This window comes from Artemia franciscana, chromosome 14 (genome assembly GCF_032884065.1).
Source record: "Artemia franciscana chromosome 14, ASM3288406v1, whole genome shotgun sequence".
Lineage (NCBI taxonomy): Eukaryota > Metazoa > Arthropoda > Branchiopoda > Anostraca > Artemiidae > Artemia > Artemia franciscana.
Genome location: NC_088876.1, coordinates 5,868,743 through 5,892,365, shown reverse-complemented (window position 1 = coordinate 5,892,365; position 23,623 = coordinate 5,868,743). Strand labels below are relative to the sequence as shown.

The 23,623-nt window shown below is 38.4% G+C and overlaps 1 protein-coding gene across 1 annotated transcript in view; it reads left to right on the top strand.

Moving 5' to 3' along the window:
* Positions 1-23,623, top strand: part of LOC136035225 (ADAMTS-like protein 5) — a 263,978-nt gene that overhangs the window by 46,632 nt on the left and 193,723 nt on the right. Inside the window, exon 2 of the mRNA XM_065716844.1 lies at positions 3,954-4,069. The gene's annotated coding sequence lies outside the window, so the exon portion shown is untranslated. The remainder of the gene's footprint in view (positions 1-3,953; positions 4,070-23,623) is intronic.

The window sequence follows — 23,623 nt, the reverse complement described above, 5'->3', positions numbered from 1 at the left end:
GGATGATACCTTTTTATTGACAGTGAAATATAAAATTATTTAACTGGATATTTCGAACACATATACAGTGTTATAATATAAATAATTTTATATTTCACTGTCAATAAAAAGGTATCATCCCTATTTTGAACTGTTTTATTTTCATCCTAGATTCTACTCTTCTAAGGCCTTCAATTTAGACCCATAATATCCTTGGTGCACGACCTCGAGATGACAGGTTGTAAATCTGAAATTTTTCTGTACCTCATTGTTAGATTGACAGTCGGGTATAAAGGAAACTTTCAACTTTGGAATAACTTGCCTTAATAGCGCTCCGTAAAATCTTGTCTATCCCACAGAAACATATTTTCAAATATAAGAAATTTAAGAGATGGATGAGGTTCAGACAGTTCATCAAAAAGTTCTAAATTTTACCAGGTTTTCAAGTGGGCGCTTCCAATCTCAGGGGCTATTCCTCTACCCTCTTCCCTATACCTAATATTGAAGTATAAGAAGTATACGTAAAGCGTTTACGCTCGGAGTTTTTAGTCAACTTACCTTCACATTACCTTCAATTCTCCGAAACTGCTAAGCTCTCCAAAAAATGGCTGATGGACTAGAGAGCAAAAGATAAAAGAAATTTTTGTTGTTGTGCTGCTTTAAGGAAGAAACCATCTGCGCTATTTTTCCTCCACCCACCTATTCATCTTTCAAAATGGTTAATGTGACACGTATTTATTTAAGCTCGTTTATTCAGCACCCCAGGGTGTGTTTGTCTTTTTGTAGTTGTATTTCTTTTGCTCCGAAGTTGAGAATGACAAGCATAAATAGGCCGAGACAAATCACTTTTGTCGATGGTCGAGGGTGATTAGCGCATTCTGCTATCTTTCTGATGTTTGTTCGCTTTGTCAAGTGGTTTACTTTTAAACTGTTTGTGTTTACAAACATTTATCACATTTGTCATCCGCCTATTTGTAAAATTTCCCTTATTAGGCAGTTTTTGACAGTTGAAGAGCTCTTGGATGATACCTTTTCATTACCTGCTTGCCTTTTTAACACATTTTTAAATTGATGGATGTCAAACACAGTTTTCGTGGGAATATTGTGGCTGTCAAATAACTCAGAAAAATGAACATTTTTTCCCTTTGTTGTGGTTGATTTTTTGGGTTTGATTTGGCTCACAAGTGACGTTGAAAATTAGATTCGGCTGAAAATTGAATCAGATTTCATTCAAACGTAGAAGAGTTCTTAGAGGGTACATTTACACTAAGTGTTAGCATTCCTAACACGTTTTTAAATTGATGGATATCAAATGCAGTCTTGTGCGAATATTGTTGCTGTCCAACGAGTGCCACTTTACGCCACATGGTGTACATCTCAGAACGTCAAGTTGCCGTACAGTCCCGCCAAGCTTTGCACAGCTTCTGCCACCAGTGGCAAGCTTCCGCCATGGTTAGAACACTCCTAATGTACGTGATTTCTATAATTGGATGTCCCTTGCTGTCAGATAACTAAAAAATGATCCTGATGTTTTTTCCTTCAGTTGGGTTAAGTCGTCGATTAGATTTTGCTGAAGAGTAGCAAATTAAATGTAACTAGCTGAGTACCGATAAACTATAATTTTGACGAGGCTATGGGTTTCATACCTTCCGGTAAGGCTAACACATTAAAATACGTGCTGATAAAGGAGACCATGTGCTGAAAGGCGAGGTTTCGTTTTCAAGCAATTAGCATTGTCGGTTACCTATTTGCTTTACCTAGGTATTTACGATTTTTTCCTGGGAGAGAGGGAGATTCGGTAAAACAGAAAAATCCACTTCATTACGGAAATTGTTTAGAAATAACGGGAACACCCCTCATATGGATACGGGGGCAAAGGTGGTTTTGTTTTCATGTCCCTGGTATTTTAGAATTATCTCGTCTGTGGTAGCTCAAAATGCGCTTTGTTATGGAGCGGAAATCAAACAGTTCGTGGTAACGAACTGTAGTAAGGAGCGACCCAGCTCAAAAGTAACCGAAACTCTAAAAAACGGAATTTTGGTACCAAAAGCTACATTAAAAGAATTGCATTTTAGTGCTGATTTTAAATATATAAGTTTCATTAAATTTAGTCTTACCCATCAAAAGTTACGAGCCTGAGAAAATTTGCCTCATTTTAGGAAATAGGGGGAAACACCCCCTAAAAGTCGTAGAATCTTAACGAAAATCGCACCATCGGATTCAACGTATCAGAGAATTATACTGTAGAAGTTTCAAGCTCCTATCTAAAAAAATGTGGAATTTTGTATTATTTGCCATAAGACAGATCATGATTTTTTGTTGTTGTTTTTTTTCATCACGGGTGATCGTATCGACCCAGTAGTCCTAGAATGTCGCGAGAGGACTCATTCAAATGGAAATTAAAGTTCTAGTGCTCTTTTTAAGTGACCAAAAAATTGGAAGGCACCTAGGCCCCCTCCCACGCATAATTTTTCCCAAAGTCACCGGATCAAAATTTGAGATAGCCATTCTGTTCAGCTTAGTCGAAAACCTAATAACTATGTCTTTGGGGACGACTTAATCCCCCACTGTTTCCGGGAGAGGGGCTGCAAGTTACAAACTTTAACCATTGTTTACATATAGTAATAGTTATGATGAAGTGTAGAGATGTTTTCAGGGCAACTTTTTCGCTTTGGGGTGGGGATAGGGGTGGTGGCTACATGGGAGGATCTTTCCATGGAGGAATTTATCATGATGGAAGAGAATTTCCATGAAGGGGGCGCAGGATTTTCTAGCATTATTAAAAAAAAGAACAATGAGAAAGCGGCATTAAAACTTAAAACTAACAGAAAATATTGCGTGTAAAGGGGGTTCGTCTCCTCAACAATACCTTGCTCTTTCCGCTAAAGTATTTTTAGTAATTTCAGCTATTTATTCTACGGCCTTTGTGATTCAGGGGTCATTCTTAAAGAATTGGGACAAAATTCAAGCTCTAGTGTAAAGAGCGAGGTATTGACGAGGGGGCGAACCCCCAGATATACGTAATAAAATATACAAATATAGAAGTTCATTACGTAAGTTAATTCGTAAGTTACGTATATTTATTACTAACAAAAACGTTTGTAAAAAAGAATAAAAAAATCTAGTTGCATTTTTAAGTAACCAAAAACTGGAGGGCAACTAGGCCTCCTCCCCCACCCCTTTGTTTTATCAAAATCGTCCGATAAAAATATGATAAATTTATTTAGCAAAAAAAAATAATGTGCAAATTTTGTTTTAATTATTCATGTGCGGTGAGCCAAAATCGAAACATGCATTAATTCAAAAACGTTCAGAAATTAAATAAAAAAAAAACAAGTTTTTTTTAACTATAAGTAAGGAGTGACATTAATACTTAAAACGAAAAGAAATTGTTCCGTATATAAAAGGTGTTGTTCCCTCCTCAACGCCTCGCTCTTTACGCTAAAGTCTTTTATTGTTTAAAAAAAATAGGAGTTGTGAGAAAGAATCAAACTTAAGAGCCCAAAGAGCGGGGCGTTGAAGAGGGTACAACCCCTTTCATATACGGAAAAATTCTGTTTGTTTTAAGTTTTAATGTCGCTCCTTACTTGCAGTTAAAAAAAACTTGTTTTTTTAATTTAACTATACAAAATATAAAAAAAAACGAAATTTCTATAGATCTTAAAAACCGGATAAAATTGAATATAATGAATCGAACTATCGATAGAACTGTTTTGCTTTAAGATGGTTGACAGGAAATACGTTCTGCAGAACTGACACTTAAGACCATATTTCACTTTGTTTAGGTAATTAAAATGGTGAATTTGGCCCAAGAAATAATTCATTGGTCCCAAGATTCTTAATACGTTTAATTTTGTATCAGCTTTTTTCTCTTTCATTCCACTTCACCTCTATTTTTCTTCTTCTCACTCCATTATTCTTCTTTGCAAAATCTAACGTTTGCTTTTATTAATCCTCATTTTCCTAACTTGCAGGTAATTATGGATGATGACCCGTTGGATAGAGGACTAACGCCATGAGATTGACCAAGATTAAGCTATTGCTAACCTTGTTGTCTGCAATATGGCAACATGGCCTAGCATCTATTCAGGTAAATATCCTTTGAACTTAGTCTCCAGTCAACAGGTAATAATTAATAATCTTAAACTCCATCCCCTTTTTACGTACCTGTCTACTAGAAGGTTCTCCGTAAAATCTTTTGATCAAACAGTTCGTGGTAACGAACTGTAGTAAGGAGCGACCCGGCTCAATAGTAACCAAAACTCTAAAAAATTGAATTTTTATATCAATAGCCACATCAAAAGAATCGCATTTTAATGCGGATTTTAAATATATAAGTTTCATCAAGTTTAGTCTTACCCATCAAAAGTTACGAGCCTGAGAAAATTTGCCTTATTTAGGAAAATAGGGGGAAACACCCCCTAAAAGTCATAGGATCTTAACGAAAATGACAACATCAGATTCAGCGTATCAGAGAACCCTGCTGTAGAAGTTTCAAGCTCCTATCTACAAAAATGTGGAATTTTGTATTTTTTGCCAGAAGACAAATCACGGGTGCGTGTTTATTTTTTTTTTTTTTTTTTTTTTTTTTTTTTTTTTTTTTTTTCTTTTCCCCTGGGGTCATCGTATCGACCAAGTGGTCCTAGAATGTCGCAAGAGGGATCATTCTAACGGAAATGAAAAGTTCTAGTGCCCTTTTTAAGTGACCAAAAAAATTGGAGGGCATCTAGGCCCCCCTCCCACGCTCATTTTTTCCCAAAGTCAACGGATCAAAATTTGGAGATAGCCATTTTGTTCAGCATAGTCGAAAACCACAATAACTATGTCTTTGGGGATGACTTACTCCCCCACAATCCCTGGGGGAGGGGCTGCAAGTTACAAACTTTGACCAGTGTTTACATATAGTAATGGTTATTGGGAAGTGTACAGACGTTTTCAGGGGGATTTTATTTTGTTTGGGGGTGGGGCTGAGGAGAGGGGGCTATGTTGGAGGATCTTTCCTTGGAGGAATCTGTCATGGGGGAAGAAAAATTCAATGACAAGGGCGCAGGATTCTCTAGCATTACTATAAGAAAACAATGAAAAATAAACATGAAAACGTTTTTTTCAAATGAAAGGAAGAAGTAGCATTGAAACTTAAAACGAACACAGATTATTACGCATATGAGGGGTTCTAAAAATACTTTAGCATAAAGAGCGAGGTATTTAGGAGGAGATAAATACCTTGCTCTTTATGCTAAAGTATTTTTAGTAATTTCAACTATTTATTCTACGGCCTTTCTGATTCAGGGGTCATTCTTAAAGAACTGGGACAAAACTTACGATTTAGTGTAAAGAGCAAGGTATTAACGAGGGTACAAACCCCCTCGTATACATAATAAAAATATAAGGTTTTGAAAGTTTGTTACGTAAGTTAATTCTTAAGTTACGTATATTTTTTACTAATAAAAAAGTTCGTTAAAAATTAAAAGTCCTAGTTGCCTTTTTAAGTAACCGAAAAATTCAAGGGCAACTAGGCCTCCTTCTCCACCCCTTATTTCTCAAAATGGTCTGATCAAAACTAAGAAAAAGCCATTTAGCCAAAAAAAGAATTAATATACAAATTTCATTTTAATAATTTATGTGCGGAGAGCCAAAACCAAACATGCATTCATTCAAAAACGTTCAGAAATTAAATAAAAAAAAACTAATTTTTTTTAGCTGAAAGTAAGGAGCGACATTAAAACTTAAAACGAACAGAAATTACTCCGTATATGAAATGAATTGTCCCCTCCGCAATCCCTCGCTCTTTACGCTAAAGTTTGACTCTTTGCCACAATTCTACTTTTTAAAACAATTAAAAGTTTTAGCGTAAAGAGCGAGGGATTGCGGAGGGGACAACTCATTTCATATACGGAGTAATTTCTGTTCGTTTTAAGTTTTAATGTCGGTCCTTACTTTCAGCTAAAAAAAATTAGTTTTTTTTTATTTAATTTCATTCCTGAGCTTGGGACCTTGGGAGGATATATATATATATATATATATATATATATATATATATATATATATATATATATATATATATATATAAGTTGTCTGTGTGTGTGTGGGTCTGTCTGTCGGGTGACGTCATGTTTGTGTGTTGACTGACGTCATGTTTTCGACTGACGAAATTACAGACCGGGACATCGGGATACAAATGACGACCGGGACACCGGCACATCTGTCTATCTATATAAAAATAAGTTGTCTGTGTGTATGTTTGTCTGTCGGGTGACGTCATGTTTGTGTGTTGACTGACGTCATGTTTTCGACTGACCAAATTACAGACCGGGACATCGGGACACAAATGACGACCGGGACACAGGGAGTATAAATGACGACCAGGACATAAGTAAAAAAAACTAAAAAAAGGTAAAAACTACAAAAAAAAAACTAAAAAGAAAAAAAAACTAAAAACTAATAAAAAAACTAAAAAAGCCAAAAAACTAAAAAAAATAAAAAAAAATAAAAAAGGGAAAAAAAAAGAAAAATAAAGGAGAAAAACAAAACTAAAAAAACGAATGTATATACAGACCGGGACACCGGGATACAAATGACGACCGGGACACATGGAATATAAATGACGACCGGGACACAGGGACACAACTACAACGGGGACGCCGCGGGGCACAGGGGGATATATAATGTCGTACAAAGAAGACGCCGGGGGGCGCAGGGGGATATATAAATGACGACGGCGACACAGGGAATGGTTGATTAGCAATCACCATCAACAAAGCTCAAGGGCAATCATTAGAATCATGAGGTATAGATCTGAATACGGATTGTTTTCCCATGGACCATTATATGTTGCATGTTCAAGAGTCGGCAAACCTGACAATCTATTTATATGCACAGACAATGGGACAGCAAAGAATGTTGTATATTCGCAAGTTTTACGTAGTTAAAAACATATATATATATATCCATCTATATTCACAGGTGGGACATAGGGACACAACTACAATGGCGCGTAACTAATATGGCGCGTAACGACTTACGCGCGCGGGGGGGCTTGGGGGGTGCGAAGCGCCCCCCACCAACTAGGTGTTGGGGTGGCGCGAAGCGCCACCCCCCAACAGCTAATTTATATATATATATATATATATATTTATATATATACTTTGCATATATATATATATATATATATATATATATATATATATATATATATATATATATATATATATATATATATATATATATATATATATATATATATATATATATATCTCAAAAAGTATACTAAGCATAAATTATTTAGTATCCGACACGGGTGTTAAGCACTATTATACTAATGTTACACGCGGAACCTAATGGATGGTGTAAGTGGTCTCATCTTTCAAAGACGGGAAGCTTAAAACTTTGTATACTAAGGTGATATTTTAGCCTTGACCTGCTTACAAGTTTTTAACCTTTATTCGAATATTCACTCCCAATTTAAAGAAAATAAATCAATCCTTTGAATTTTTTGGTACGTAGGCTACTGTTAATGCTCTCTCTGGAGATACAATCAAAAAGTTAGTTGCAATGAATCAAACAGTTCGTGGTAACGAACTGCAGTAAGGAGCGACCCGGCTCAATAGTAACCGAAACTCTAAGAAACAGAATACCGACAGTTACCTCAAGAGAATTCCATTTTAATGCTGATTTTAAATAAATAAGTTTTATCAAGCTTAGTTTTACCCATCAAAAGTTAAGAGCCTGAGAAAATTTGCCTTATTTTAGAAAATAGGGGGAAATACCCCCTAAAAATAATAGACTCTTAACGAGCATCATACCATCAAATTCAGCGTATCAGACAAACCTACTGTAGATGTTTCGAGCTCCTATCTACAAAAATATGGTATGTTGTATTTTTCCCAGAAGTTTTATTTGTTTGTTTGTGTGTTTTTTTCCCAGGGGTGATCGTATCGACCCAGTGGTTCTAAAATGTCGAGAGAGGGCCCATTCTAACGAAAATTAAAAGTTCTAATGCCCTTTTTTAAGTGACCAAAAATACTGGAGGGCACCTAAGCCCCCTCCCAGGCACATTTTTCCCCAGAGTCACCGGATCAAAATTTTGAGATAGCCATTCTGTTCAGCTTAGTCAAAAACCTAATAACTATATCTTTGGACGACTTAATCCCCCACAGTCCCCGGGGGAGGGGCTGCAATTTACAAACTTTGACCACTGTTCAAACAGTTCGTGGTAACAAACTGTAGTAAGGAGCGACCCGGTTCAATAGTAACCAAAACTCTAAAAAATCAAATTTTGAAAAATTTGGAATTCTGGCATATTTTACCAGAAGACAAATCACGGATGCGTGTTTATTTGTTTTTTTTATGGCACTTGGTATTAACCAAGTGACATATAGCAGTCGCCAATTCTGTCGGTCTGTCGGTCTGTCTGTCGGTCTGTCTGTCGGTCTGTCTGTCGGTCTGTCTGTCGGTCCCGGTTTTGCTACTTTAGGCACTTCCAGGTAAGCTAGGACGATGAAATTTGGCAAGCGTATCAGGGACCGGACCAGATTAACTTAGAAATAGTCGTTTTCCCGATTTGACCATCTGGGGGGGAGTGGGGGCCCGGTTAATTCGCAAAAAAAAGAAAAAATGAAGTATTTTTAACTTATCAGCGGGTATTTGGATCTTAATGAAATTTGATGTTTGGAATGATATTGTGTCTTAGAGCTCTTATTTTAAATCCCGACCGGATCTGATGACATTGGGGGGAGTCGGAGGGGGAAAACCTAAAGTCCCGGTTTTGCTACTTTAGGCACTTCCAGGTAAGCTAGGACGATGAAATTTGGCAAGCGTATCAGGGACCGGACCAGATTAAATTAGAAATAGTCGTTTTCCCGATTTGACCATCTGGGGGGGGGGAGTAGGGGCCGGTTAATTCGAAAAATAGAAAAATATGAAGTATTTTTAACTTATGAGCGGGTGATTGGATCTTAATGAATTTGATGTTTGGAATGATATTGTGTCTCAGAGCTCTTATTTAAATCCGACTGGGTCTGATGACATTGGGGGGAGTTGGAGGGGGAACCTAAAATCTTGGAAAACACTTAGAGTAGAGGGATCGGGATGAAACTTGATGGGAAAAATAAGCGCAAGTCCCAGATACATGATTGACATAATCGGAACTTATTTGTCTCTTTGGGGTAGTTGGGGGGGGGGGGAGTAAGTCTTAAAAATTAGAAAAATGAGGTATTTTCAACTTACGAACGGGTGATCGGATCTCAATGAAATTTGATGTTTACAAGGATATCGTGTCTTAGAGCTCTTATTTTAAATCCCGACCAGATCTGGTGATGGGGGCGGGGAGTTGGGAGGGGGAACCTAAAACTTGGGAAACACTTAGAGTGGAGGGATCGGGATGAAACATGGTGGGGAAAAATAAACACAAGTCCTAGATAGATGATTGACATAAACGGAACGGATCCGCTCTCTTTTGGGTAGTTGGGGGGGGGGGTTTAATTCTGAAAAATTAGAAAAATGAGGTATTTTTAACTTACGAACGGGTGATTGGATCTCCATGAAATTTGATTTTAGAAGGATATCGTGGCTCAAAGCTCTTATTTTAAATCCTGACCGGATCTGGTGACATGGGGGGAAGTTTGGGGTGGGGAGACCTAAAATGATGGGAAACGCTTAGATTGGAAGGATTGGGATGAAACTTGGTTGGAAAAATAAGCAAAAGTCTTGCATACGTAATTTACATAATTGGAACGGATCCGCTCAATTGCGGGGGGAAGGGGGGGTAATTCTGAAAAATAAGAAAAATAACGTATTTTTAACTTACGAAGGAGTGATCGGATCTTCATGAAACTTCATATTTAGAAGGACCTCGTAACTCTGATATCTTATTTTTAAATCTCAACCGGATCAAACGTAATTGGGGGGGGGCAGTTGGGGGGACCGGAAATCTTAGAAAATACTTAAAGCGGTGAGATCAGGATGAAACTGGATGGGAAGAATAGAAACCTGTCTAAGATACGTGACTGACATAACTGGACCGGATCTGCTCTCTTTGGTGGAATTGGGAGGGGGGAGGTAATTTTGAAAATTGAGGTATTTGTAACTTACGAAAAGGTGACCAGATCTTAATGAAATTTGATATTTAGAAGGATCTTGTGCTATAAAGTTTAACTTTAGGTTCTGACCTTCTCACAAGTGCCAAATGAGCTCTTGGCTCTTGGCTCTTCCGACCTCGTACCATATGAGCTCTCGGCTCTTCCGACCTCGTCCAAATGAGCTCTTGCTCTTGGCTCTTCCGACCTCGTACCATATGAGCTCTCGGCTCTTCCGACCTCGTCACAAGTGCCATATGAGCTCTTAGCTCTTGTTTTTCCAGGGTTGATCGTATCTACTCAGTGGTCCTAGAATGTCGGGAGGGAGCTCATTCTAACGGAGATTTAAAGTTATAGTGCCCTTTTAAGTGACAAAAAATTAAAGGGTACCTAGGCCCTCTCCCACGCTAATTTTTTCTCCAAAGTCACCGGATCAAAATTCTGAGATTGCCATTTTACTCAACATAGTCGAAAAACCTAATAACTATGTCTTTTGGGACGACTTACTCCCCCGCAGTCCTCGTGGGAGGGGCTGCAAGTTTCAAACTTTGGCCTGTGTTTACCAGTAATGGTTACTGGGAAGTGTACAGACATTTTCAGGCGGATTTTTTGGTTTGGGAGGAGAGTTGAGGGGAGGTTACGTGGTAGGATCTTTCCATGGAGGAACTTCTCATGGGGGAAGAGAACTTTCAACGAAGGGGGCGCAGGATTTTCTAATGAAAAAAGTTTTTTCTAGTGAAAGTGAGGAGCAGCATTAAAAACTTAAAACGAACATAAATTATTACGCACATGAGAGGTTTACCTCCTTGTAATACCTCGCTCTTTACGCTAAAGTATTTTTAGTAATTTCAACCATTTATTCTATGGCCTTTGTGATTCAGGGGTTATTCTTAAGGAATTGGGATAAAATTTAAGCTTTAGTGTAAAGAGCTAGGTATCGACGAGGGGTGAACCCCCTCATATGCGCAATAAAAACATACGAATATAGAAGTTCATTACGTAAGTTAATTCGTAAGTTACGTATATTTTTTACTAATGAAAACGTTCATAAAAATTATAAGTTTTAGTTGTCTTTTTAAGTAATCAAAAAATTGGAGGGCAACTAGGCCTCCTCCCTTGTTCTTTTTTTCTCAAAATCTTCCAGTTAAAACTATGAGAAAGCCATTTAGCCAAAAAAAAAAAAAAAAAAATGCAAATATCGTTTTAATTATTTGCGTGCGGAGAGCCAAGATCAAAACATGCATTAATTCAAAAACGTTCAGAAATTAAATAAAGAAAAGTTTTTTTTTGAAAATGAAAGTAAGGAGCGACATTAAAAAATTAAAACGAACAGAAATTACTCCGTAAATGAAAGGGGCTTTTCCTCCTCAACGCCCCCCTCTTTACGCTAAAGTTTTTTAAGTGTTGTAAAAAGTAGAGTTAAGAGAAATAGTCGAATGTTTGCACAAAGAGCGAGGCGTTGAGGAGGAAAAGCCCCTTTCATATATGGAGTAATTTCTGTTCTTTTTAAGTTTTAATGTCGCTCCTTACTTTTATTAAAAAAACTTGTATTTTTTTATTTAATTACAGATAGTAATGGAAATTATGAAATCTACATAGGTTTTCAGGGGGACTTTTTCGCGTTGGGGTGGAGGTGGTTCTGGGTTAAAGGGTTAGGTTGGAGGATCTTTCTATGGAGCAATTAATCATGAGGGGAAGATAATTTCTATGAAGGGGGCGCAGGATTTTCTAACATCATTAAAAAAAAAAAACAACGTGGAAATATTTTTTCAACTCCAAAGTAATGAGCAGCATTAAAACTTAAAACGAACATACCATATTACGTATATAAGGGGGTTCGTCTCCTCCGCAATACCTTGATCTGTACGCTAAAGTATTTTTAGTAATTTCAGCTATTTGTTCTACGACCTTTTTGATTCAGCGGTCATTCTTAAAAATTTGAAACAAAATTCAAGCTTTAGTATAAAGAGCGAGGTATTGACGAGGGGATGAACACCCTCATATACGTAATGAAAATACACAAATATAGAATTTCGTTACGTAAGTTTATTCGTAAGGTACGTATGTTTATTACTAACAAAAACGTTAGTAAAAAAAAATAAAAAATGTAGTCGCATTTTTAAGTAACCAAAAATTGGAGGGCATTTTGGCCTTCTCTCCCACCCCTTTTCTTTATCAAAATCGTCCGATCAAAACTGTGAGAAAGCCGTTTAGGCAAAAAAAAAAAAATACAAATTTCGTTTTGATTATTCATGTGCGGTGAGCCAAAATCAAAACATGCATTAATTAAAAACCTTCAGAAATTAAATAAAAAAACAAGTTTTTTTACCTGCAAGTAAGGAGCGACATTAAAACTTAAAACGAACAGAAATTGTTCCGATATGAAAGGGTTGTCCTCTCCTTAACGCCTCGCTCTTTACGCTAAAGTTTTTTTTGTTTTAAAAAGTAGAGTTGTGACAAAGAGTTAAACTTTAGCGTAAACAGCGGGGCGTTGAAAAGGGGACAACCTCATTCATATACGGAATAATTTCTGTTCGTCTTAATCTAACTCAGCAAAATAATAACCGAAACTTTAAACAAGCAATTTTTAGGATAATTAACGTATCCAAAGATTTGGCTTTTTTATGCTGATTCCACAAATGTAATCAAAAACCACGGCCCGAGAAAATTTGCCTGATTTTTAAAAAAAGATGAAAAACACCCCTAAAAGTCAAAATGATCTTAATGAAAATCGCACTGTCAGATACAGAGTATCAGATACAGAACACTAATGTAGAGATTTCATGCTCCTACCTGGAAAAATATGGAATTTTTATTTTTGCCAGAAGAAAGATCACGGATGCATGTTTACTTTTTTCTCAGAGAAGATCGTATCGAATCAGTGATCCTTGAAGAATGGGAAGGGCATCATTCAACCAGGGTTATCAGGTCTCGTTCTCTTTTCAAGGGACCAAAAATAGCATTTGTTTAAAAAAAATGTATACGTATTGTATTGGGCGGAGTGGCGGGATCCTCACAAGGTGAAATTTTCTCTCAGTAGAATTTTTTATGGGAAGGGAATTTCTGGTTCAAAGGGGAGGGGTTCCTGTTAAAGAACTTCAAGGCTTCCACGTGAAGCTTATATCTATGTCATGCACGATAGACTTAATGCTTTATTTTGATAATTTTCCGATATGCTTGGCCTGTGCCCCATTTTAATAAGATTCTTTACCTCTCGCTAATTTCATTTCAAACAGTTCGTGGTAACGAACTGTAGTAAGGAGTGACCCGGCTCAATAGTAACCAAAACTCTAAAAAATTGAATTTTGTTACCATTAGCTACATCAAAAGAATCGCATTTTAATGCTGATTTTAAATATATAAGTTTCATCAAGTTTAATCCTGAGAAAATTCGCCTTATTTTGGAAAATAGGAGGAAATCCCCCTAAAAGTCATGGAATCTGAACGTGATCACACCATCAGATTCAGCGTATCAGAGAACTCTAGTGTAGAAGTTTCAAGCTCCTATCTACAAAAATGTGGAATTTTGTATTTTTTGCCAGAAGGCAGATCACGGATGCGTGTTTATTTGCTTGTTTGTTTGTTTGTTGTTTTTTTTTCCAAGGGGGATCGTATCGACCCAGTGGTCCAAGAATCTTGCGAGAGGGCTCATTCTAACGAAAATGAAAAGTTCTAGTGCCCTTCTTAAGTGACCAAAAAAATTGGAGGGCACCTAGGCCCCTTCCCATGCTAATCGTTTTCCCAAAATCAACGGATCAAAATTCTGAGATAGCCATTTTATTCAGCGTAGTCGAAAAACCTTATAACTATGTCTTTGGGGACGACTTACTCCCCCACAGTCCCCGTGGGAGGGGCTATAAGTTACAAACTTTGACCAGTGCTTACATATAGTAATGCTTATTGGGCAGTGTACAGACGTTTTCAGGGGGATTTTTTGGTTGGGGGGGAGGAGTTGAAAAGAGGGAGATATGTCGGGGGAACTTTCCATCGAGAAATTTGTCGTGGGGTAAGAAAATTTCCATGAAGGGAGCGCAGGATTTTCTAGCATTATTTAAAAAAAACAAGAGCTAAGAGCTCTTATGGCACTTGTGACGAGGCAAGAAGAGCTAAGAGCCAAGAGCTCATATGGTGTGAGCTCTAACAAAATTCTAAGAATCAATAGATTGATTTAAAAGGAAAATCAGAGACTTAATGCCGATCAGGATTTAAAATAAGAGCTCTAAGTCACGATGTCCTTCTAAATATCAAAATTCATTAAGATCCGATCACCCACTCATAAGTTATAAATACCTAATTTTTTCTAGTTTTTCCTCTCCCTTTAGTCCCCCAGATGGTCGAATCTGGGAAAACGACCTTATCAAGTCAATTTGGGCAACTCCCTGACACGCCTACCAATTTTCATCGTCCTAGCACGTCCAGAAGCACCAAACTCACCAAATCACTGAACCCCTCCCCCCAACTCCCCCAAAGAGAGCGAATCCAGTACGGTTACGTCAATCACGTATCAAGGAGATTTGCTTATTCTATCCACCAAGCTTCATCCCGATTCCTCCACGCCAAGTGTTTTCCAAGATTTTCCCCTCCAACTCCCCCAAATGTCAAAAGATCTGGTCGGAATTTGAAATAAGAGCTCTGAGACATGAATTCCTCCTAAATATCAAATTTCCTTAAGATCCGATCAGCTATTCGTAAGATAAAAATACCCCAATTTTCACGTTTTCCAAGAATTTCGGTTTCCCCCTCCACCTCCCCCAATGTCACCGGATCTGGTCGGAATTTAAAATTAGAGCTTTAAAGCACAAGATCCTTCTAAATATCAAATTTCATTAAGATCTGGTCACCCTTTCGTAAGTTACAAATACCTCAATTTTCAAAATTACCCCCCCCCCCAACTCCACCAAAGAGAGCAGATCCGGTCCGATTATGTCAGTCACGTATCTTAGACCGGTTTCTATTCTTCCCATCCAGTTCCATCCTGATCTCACCGCTTTAAGTATTTTCTAAGATTTCTGGTCCCCCCAACTGCCACCCCCCCCCCAATGACGCTGAATCCAGTTGAGATTCAAAATAAGAGATCTGAGTTACGAGGTCCTTCTAAATATGAAGTTTCATGAATATCCGATCACTCCTTCGTAAGTTGAAAATACATCATTTTTTCTAACTTTTCAGAATTAACCCCCCCCCCCAATAGGGCGGATCCGTTTCAATTATGTAAATCACGCATCTAAGACTTCTGCTTATTTTTCCCACCAAGTTTCATCCCGATCCCTCCAATCTAAGCGTTTTCCATGAGCTTTAGGTTCCCCCACCCCAAACACCCCCCCCCCCCCCCAATGTCAACAGGTCCGGTCGGGATTTAAAATAAGCGCTTTGAGACACGATATCCTTCTAAATATTAAATTTCATTGAGATTCGATCAACTTTTCGTAAGTTAAAATATACCTCATTTTTTCTAATTTTTCAGTATTAACCCCCCCCCCCAAACTATCCCAAAGAGAGTGGATCCTTTCCGGTTATCTCAATTATGTATCTAGGACTTGTGCTTATTTTTCCCACCAAGTTTCATCCCGATCCCTCCACTCTAAGTGTTTTCCAAGGTTTAGGTTTCCCCCTCCCGACTCACCCCCCCAATGACACCAGATCCGGTCGGGATTTAAAATAAAAGCTCTGAGACACGATATCCTTCTAAATATCAAATTTCATTGAGATCCGATCACCCGTTCGTAAGTTAAAAATACCTCTTTTTTCTAATTTTTCAGAATTAACCCCTCCCCCCAACTACTCCAAAGAGAGCAGATCCGTTTCGGTTATGTCAATCATGTATCTAGTACTTGTGTTTATTTTTCCCAACAAGTTTCATCCCGATCCCTCCACTCTAAGTGTTTTCCAAGATTTTAGGTTTCCCCCTCCCAGCTCTCCCCCCAACGTCACCAGATCCGGTCGGGATTTAAAATAACAGCTTTAAGACATGATATCCTTCCAAATATCAAATTTCATTAAGATCTGATCAACCGTTCTGATCAACGTTGAGACATCAACCGTTCGTAAGTTAAAAATACTTCTATTTTTCTATTTTTTCCGAATTAACGGGCCCCCCACTCCTCCCCAGATGGTCAAATTGGGAAAACGACTATTTCTAATTTAATCTGGTCCGGTCTCTGATACGCCTGCCAAATTTCATCGTCCTAGCTTACCTGGAAGTGCCTAAAGTAGCAAAACCGGGACCGACAGACCGACAAAATTTGCGATTGCTATATGTCACTTGGTTAAAATCAAATTTTTTTTAGCTGAAAGTAAGAGCGACATTAAAACTTAAAACGAACAGAAATTACTTCGTATATCAAAGGGGCTGATTCCTCATCAACGCCCCGCTCTTTACGCTAAAGTTTTTTACTGTTTTAAAAAGCAGAGTTGAGAAAAACAGTCAAACTTTAGCGTAAAGAGCGGGGCGTTGATGACGAAGCAGCCCCTTTCTTATACGAAGTAATTTCCATTCGTTTTAAGTTTTAATGTCGCTCCTTACTTTCAGCTAAAAAAAACTTGTTTTTTTTATTTAATTACGCTTATAGAACGAATGCATAAGAAAGATTGTTTTTTTATTTAATTTCTGAACGTTTTTGAATCAATGCATGTTTTGATTTTGGCTCTCCGCAGAGGAATAATTACCACGAAATTTGCAAGTTTTTTTTTTTTTTCTTGGCTAAATGGCTTTCACACAGTTTTGATAGAATGATTTTGAGAAAAAAAGGAACGGTGGAGGAAGCCTAGTTGCCCTGCGATTATTTGGTTACTTAAAAAGGCAACTAGAACTTTTAATTTTTTACGAATGTTTTTATTTGTAAAAGATAAACGTAACTTATAAATTAGCTTACGTAACGAACTTTTGTAATCTCATGTTTTTATTACATATATGAGGGGTTCACCCCCTCGTCAGTACCTCGCTCTTTACACTAAAGATAAAATGTTGTCCCAATTCATTAAGAATGACCCCTGAATCACAAAAGCCGTAGAATAAATAGTTGAAATCACTAAAAACACTTTAGCATAAAGAGCGAGGTATTAGGAGGAGGTGAGCCCCTCATATGCGTAATAATTTCTGTTCGTTTTAAGTTTTAATGCTGCTCCTTACTTACAGTTGAAAAAACCTTTTCATATTTATTTTTTCATTGTTATGGCACTTGGTATTAACCAAGTGACATATAGCAATCGCATATTCTGTCGGTCTGTCTGTTGGTCTGTCGGTCCCGGTTTTGCTATTTTAGGCACTTCCAGGTAAGCTAGGACAATGCAATTTGGCAGGCGTACCGGACCAGAATAAATTAGAAATAGTCGTTTTCCCGATTTGCCCATCTGGGTGGGAGTGGGGGCCCCGTTAATTCGGAAAAAATAGAAAAATTGAAGTATTTTTAACTTACGAACGGTTGATCAGATCTCAATGAAATTTGATGTTTGGAAGGATATCGTGTCTCAGAGCTGTTATTTTAAATCCCGACCGGATCTGGTGACATTGGGGGGGAAGGAGTTGGGAGGGGGAAACCTAAAACTCGGAAAACACTTAGAGTGGAGGGATCGGGATGAAACTTGGTGGGAAAAATAAGCACAATTCCTAGATACATGATTGACATAACCGGAACGGATCCGTTCTCTTTGGGGTAGTTGGGGGGGGGGGTAATTCTGAAAAATTAAAAAAATGAGGTATTTTTAACTTACAAACGGATTATCGGATCTCAATGAAATTTGATATTTAGAAGGATATCGTGTCTCAGAGCTCTTATTTTAAATACCGACCGGATTTGGTGACATGGGGGGATTTGGGAGGGGGAAACCTAAAACTTGGAAAACACTTAGAGTGGAGGGATCGGGATGAAACCTGGTGGGAAAAATGAGCACAAATCCTAGATACATGATTGACATAATCGGAACGAATCTGCTCTCTTTGGGGTAGTTGGGGGGGGAGGTTAATTCTGAAAAATAAAAAATGAGGTATTTTTAACTTACGAACGGGTGATCGGATCTCAATGAATTTTGACATTTAGAAGGATATCGTGTCTCAAAGGTCTTTTTTGAAGTCCCGAACGGATCTGGTGACATTGGGGGGAGTTTGGGGTGAGGGAACCTAAAATCATGGAAAACGCTTAGATTGGAGGGATCGGGATGAAACTTGGTGGGAAAAATAAGCAGAAGTCTTAGATATTTGATTTACATAATTGGAAAGGATCCGCTCTATTGGGGGGGGGGGCTAATTCTGAAAAATTAGAAAAAATGATGTATTTTTAACTTACGAAGGAGTGATCGGATCTTCATGGAACTTCATATTTAGAAGGACCTCGTGACTCAGATCTCTTATTTTAAAATCTCAACCGGATCCAGTGTAATTGGGGGGAGGGAGTTGAGGGGAACCGGAAATCTTAGAAAATAATTAAAGCGGTGAGATCAGGATGAAACTGGATGGGAAGAATAAAAACCTGTCTAAGACACGTGACGGACTTAATTGGACCGGATCTGCTCTGTTTGGTGGAGTTGGGGGGGTAATTTTGAAAATCGATGTATTTGTAACTTACGTAAGGGTGACCAGATCTTATCGGGCAGAAGCTAGGTGGATAGAATAAGCAAATGTCCTTGATACGTGATTGACGGAACCGTACTGGATTCGTTCTCTTCGGGGGAGCTGGGGGAAGTGGTTCCGTGATTTGGCGAGTTTGCGGCTTCTGGACGTGCTAGGACGATGAAAATTGGTAGGCGTGTCAGGGAGCTGCACAAATTGACTTGATAAAGTCGTTTTCCCAGATTCAAAAGATTCCCAGATTCGTTTTCCCAGAAAAAATTAGGTATTTATAACATACGAGTGGGTGATCGGATAATAATGAATTTTGATATTTAGGAGGACATCGTGACTCAGAACTTTATTTTAAATACTGACCGGCATTAAGCCTCTGATTTTCCTTTTAAATCAATCTATTTATTCATAGAATTTTGCTAGAGCTCATACCATATGATCTCTTGGCTCTTAGCTCTTCTTGCCTCGTCACAAGTGCCTTATGAGCTCTTAGCTCTTGTTTTTATGGCACTTGGTACTAACCAAGTGACATATAGACAATCGCAAATTCTGTCGGTCTGTCGGTCCCGGTTTTGCTACTTTAGGCACTTCCAGGTAAGCTAGGACGATGAAATTTGCCAGGCATATCAGGGACCGGACCAAATTAAGTGAGAAATAGTCTTTTACCCGATTTGACCATCTGGGAGGGACCGGGGGCCTGTTTATTTGGAAAAATTGAAAAATTGAAGGATTTTTAACTTACAAACGGTTGATCAGATCTTAATGAAATTTGATGTTTGGAAGGATATCATGTCTCAAAGCTGTTATTTTAAATCCCGACCGGATCTGATGACATTGGGGGGAGAGCTGGGAGGGGGAAACCTAAAATCTTGGAAAACACTTAGAGTGGGGGGATCAGGATAAAACTTGGTGGGGAAAAATAAACACAAGTCCTAGATACATGATTGACATAGCCGGAACGGATCCGTTCTCTTTGGGGTAGATGGGGGGGGGGGGGTAATTATGAAAATTCAGAAAAAATGAGGTATTTTTAACCTACGAACGGGTAATCGGACCTCAATGAAACTTGATATTTAGAAGGATATCGTGTCTCAGAGCTCTTAATTTAAATCCCGACCGGATCTAGTGACATTGAGGGGGAGTTGGGAGGGGGAAACCTAAAATCTTGGAAAACACTGAAGAGTGGAGGGATCGGGATGAAACTTGGTGGGAAAAATAAGCACAAGTCCTAGATACATGATTGACATAACCGGAACGGATCCGCTCTCTTTGGAGTAATTGGGGGGGGGGTAATTCTGAAAAAATAGAAAAAATGAGGTATTTTTAACTTACGAACGGGTGGTCGGATCTCAATGAAATTTGATATTTAGAAGGATATCGCGTCTCAGAGCTCTTATTTTACATTCCGACCGGATCTGGTGACGTTGGGGGGGGGGGAGTTGGGAGGGGAACTTAAAATCCTGGAAAACACTTAGAATGGAGGGATCGGGATGAAACTTGGTGGGAAAAATAAGCTTAAGTCCTAGATACATGATTGACATAACCGGAACGGATCCGCTCTCTTTGGGGGTAGTTGGGGGGGGGGGGTCAGTTCTGAAAAACTAGAAAAAATCAAGTACTTTTAACTTACGAACGGGTGATCGGATCTCAATGAAATTTGATATTTAGAAGGATATCGTGTCTCAAAGCTCTTATTTTAAATTCCGACCGGAACTGGTGACATTGGGGGAGTTTGGGGAGGGGGAACCTAAAATCATGGAAAACGCTTAGATTTAGATTAGAGGGATCGGGAAAAATCAGCAGAAGTCTTAGATACGTGATTTACATAATTGGAACGGATCCGCTCTATTTGAGGGGGGGGGGGTAATTCTGAAAAATTAGAAAAAATGACGTATTTTTAACTTACGAAGGAGCGATTGGATCTTCATGAAGCATCATATCTAGAAGGACCTCGTAACTCGCATCTCTTATTTTAAATCTCAACTGGATCCAGCGTCATTGGGGGGGGGGCAGTTGGGGGGGGGGACCAGAAATCATAGAAAATACTTAAAGCGGAGAGATCAGGAGGAAACTGGATGGGAAGAATAAAAACCTGTCTAAGATACGTGACTGACATAACCGGACCGGATCTGCTCTCTTTGGTGGAGTAGGGGGGGGGGTATTATTGAAAATTGAGGTATTTATAACTTACGAATGGGTGACCAGATCTTAATGAAATTTGATATTTAGAAGGATCTTGTGCTTTAAAGCTCTAATTTTAAATTCCGACCAGATCCTGCGACATTTTCGGGAGTTGGAGGGGGAAACCGGAATCCTTGGAAAACGTGAAAACTGGGGTATTTTTATCTTACGAATAGGTGATCGGATCTTAATGAAATTTGATATTTAGAAGAAATTCATGTCTCAGAGCTTTTATTTCAAATCCCGACCAGAGTTTTTGAAATTGGGGGGAGTTGGAGGGGGAAATCTTGGAAAACACATGGAGTGGAGGAATCGGGATGAAGCTACGTGGATAGAATAAGCAAATGTCCTTGATACGTGATTGACGTAACCGTACTGGATTCGCTCTCTTTGGGGGAGTGGGGGGGGGAGGAGTTCTGTGATTTGGCGAGTTTGGTGCTTCTGGACGTGCTAGGACGATGAAAATTGGTAGGTGTGTCAGGGAGCTGCACAAATTGACTTGATAAAGTCGTTTTCCCAGATTCGACCATCTGGGGGGCTAAAGGGAGAGGAAAAATTAGAAAAAATTAGGTATTTATGACTTACGAGTGGGTGATCGGATCTTAATGAATTTTGATATTTAGAAGGACATCGTGACTCAGAGCTCTTATTTTAAATCCTGACCGGCATTAAGCCTCTGATTTTCCTTTTAAATCAATCTATTGATTCTTAGAATTTTGTTAGAGCACATACCATATGAGCTCTCTGCTCTTAGCTCTTGTTGCCTCGTCACAAGTGCCATATGAGCTCTTAGCTCTTGTTTGACTATTGATTATTCGAAAGCATTTTAGAGTCAGGTGCGCACGTCCAGCTTATAGTTTTAGGTGTTTTGTTTGCTGATTGCCTTTCAAAAAAATTAAAGCGAAAATTTCATTAATGGAAGTAGATAAAATTTTATGAGCCTTTGCTTTCTCTGAGCAACTGTTATAAAATTTTACGTTCTTGTGCTAAAAACGACGAATTTTAGCAGAGGGTGGAGCATTGAGGAATTTAATAGATCATGACGTGAGTTAATAATAAATGCTTTTTTTATTATCAAAGAAAAATAAGTAATAAAAGGAACCATATGCTTTATCTAGATATTTTTGAATTGTCAGTGTATGAAAAATCTTTTTTATATTTACTTCAGCGATAGGCGACATAATAATCCTGAGCGAGAATTATAAAAGGATGATCTATATTTATTAAATACCTAATGTAGCATAAGCTGAGTATCATAGGCAGCACAATTATAATGCCTAAGTAAAGAGCGATGTGGAAACAAGGAATTATGTATTTTGTTTTGTTTAGACAAGTTCACTTCATTCCGAAGGAGTCATGGGAACTTCAAAAAGGGTTCATTCAACTGGAAATTGAAAGAGCTAGTGCTCTTTTTAACAATCAAAAGTGATTGGGGGGCAACTTACCCCCTCCTACAAACACCATTTCCCCAAAGACAATCAATAAAAAAAATTTTAAATAATCATTTTGTTCAAAGTAGTTGAAAGATCCGGAAATTATGTATTGAGGATGATAACCCTCCCCCCAAAGCCCTCACGGCAAGGGTTATAGGTTATGCCCAGGGGGCACATAAGGTATATTTAGAAAGGGCGATAGTAAAAACTCCGAAATAGAGTCATTTGATCGGAAATCAATGTTCTAATGCCCTTTTTAAGATTCAGAGGAATCAGAGGGTGGATACCCCCCCCCAAACCCTGTATTTTCCCAAAATGCATCTGATAGAAATTTTGAGCTGGCCATTTGTTGTCGTAGAAACTTCGAAAAGAACTCAGCCGACTGGAAATTGATTAGCGTAGTCCCTTTTTTACTAGTAGAAAGTGATTGAAGGGCAACTAACCCTCCTCCCAAGCCCACTTTTTTCTCAAACTCATCCAATCCAAATTTTGAGTTACCCATTTTGTTCAACCTAGTTGAAAGGTCTAGAAACTATGTCTTTGACCGCCACAACCCGCCACAGCCTACAGGCCAAGGGTTGTAAGTTATTTCGTGGGGGCATATAAGGTATATATAGAAAGGGTGATCGTATAACCATTGGAGAGGGTGCATTGGATTGGTAATCAGAAGTTCTAGTACTCTGTTTAAGATTTAGAGTGATCCGATGGTAGAGACCCCCCACACCTCGTATTTTCCCGAAATGTAACTGATTTTAATTTTGAGGTGGCCCTTTGGTGTCGTGGAAACTTTAAAACAGCTCATTCGATTCGAAATTGAAAGTACCAGAGCTTCTTTTAAAAGTCAAAAGTCGTTGGAGGGCAACTAACCCTCCTCCTGTGCCCACCATTTCCCCAGCCACATACAATAAAAACATTGAGATTGTCATTTTGCTCAACGTAATTGAAGGGTCTAGAAATTATGTCTTTGAGGATGGCAAGCCCTTCACAGCCCTCAGGGCAAGAGTTATAAGCTATGCAATGGGGGCATAGAAGGTATATAAAGAAAAGGTGATCGTACAAACTTCAGGGTGGGAGGGGGTAATTAGGTTCGTAATCAGAAATTATAGTGCTATTATTAAGACTCAGAGTGATATGAGGGTGGATACCTTCCCCCACCTTGTAGGCTAATATCCTGAAATAAATCTGACAAAAATTTGAGATGGTCATTTGTTGTCATAGAAACTTTGAAAATAGCTTATTCTATTGGAAATTGAAAGGGCCAGTGCCCATTTTAATAGTCAAAAGTAATTGGATGTTGACTAATCGTCCTCCCTCAGCCACCATTCAGCCAATTTTGTCAAAAAAAATTGACTGAAATTTTGAACAAAAATCAGTGTTTTTATCCAAAAATTTCTGTCAAT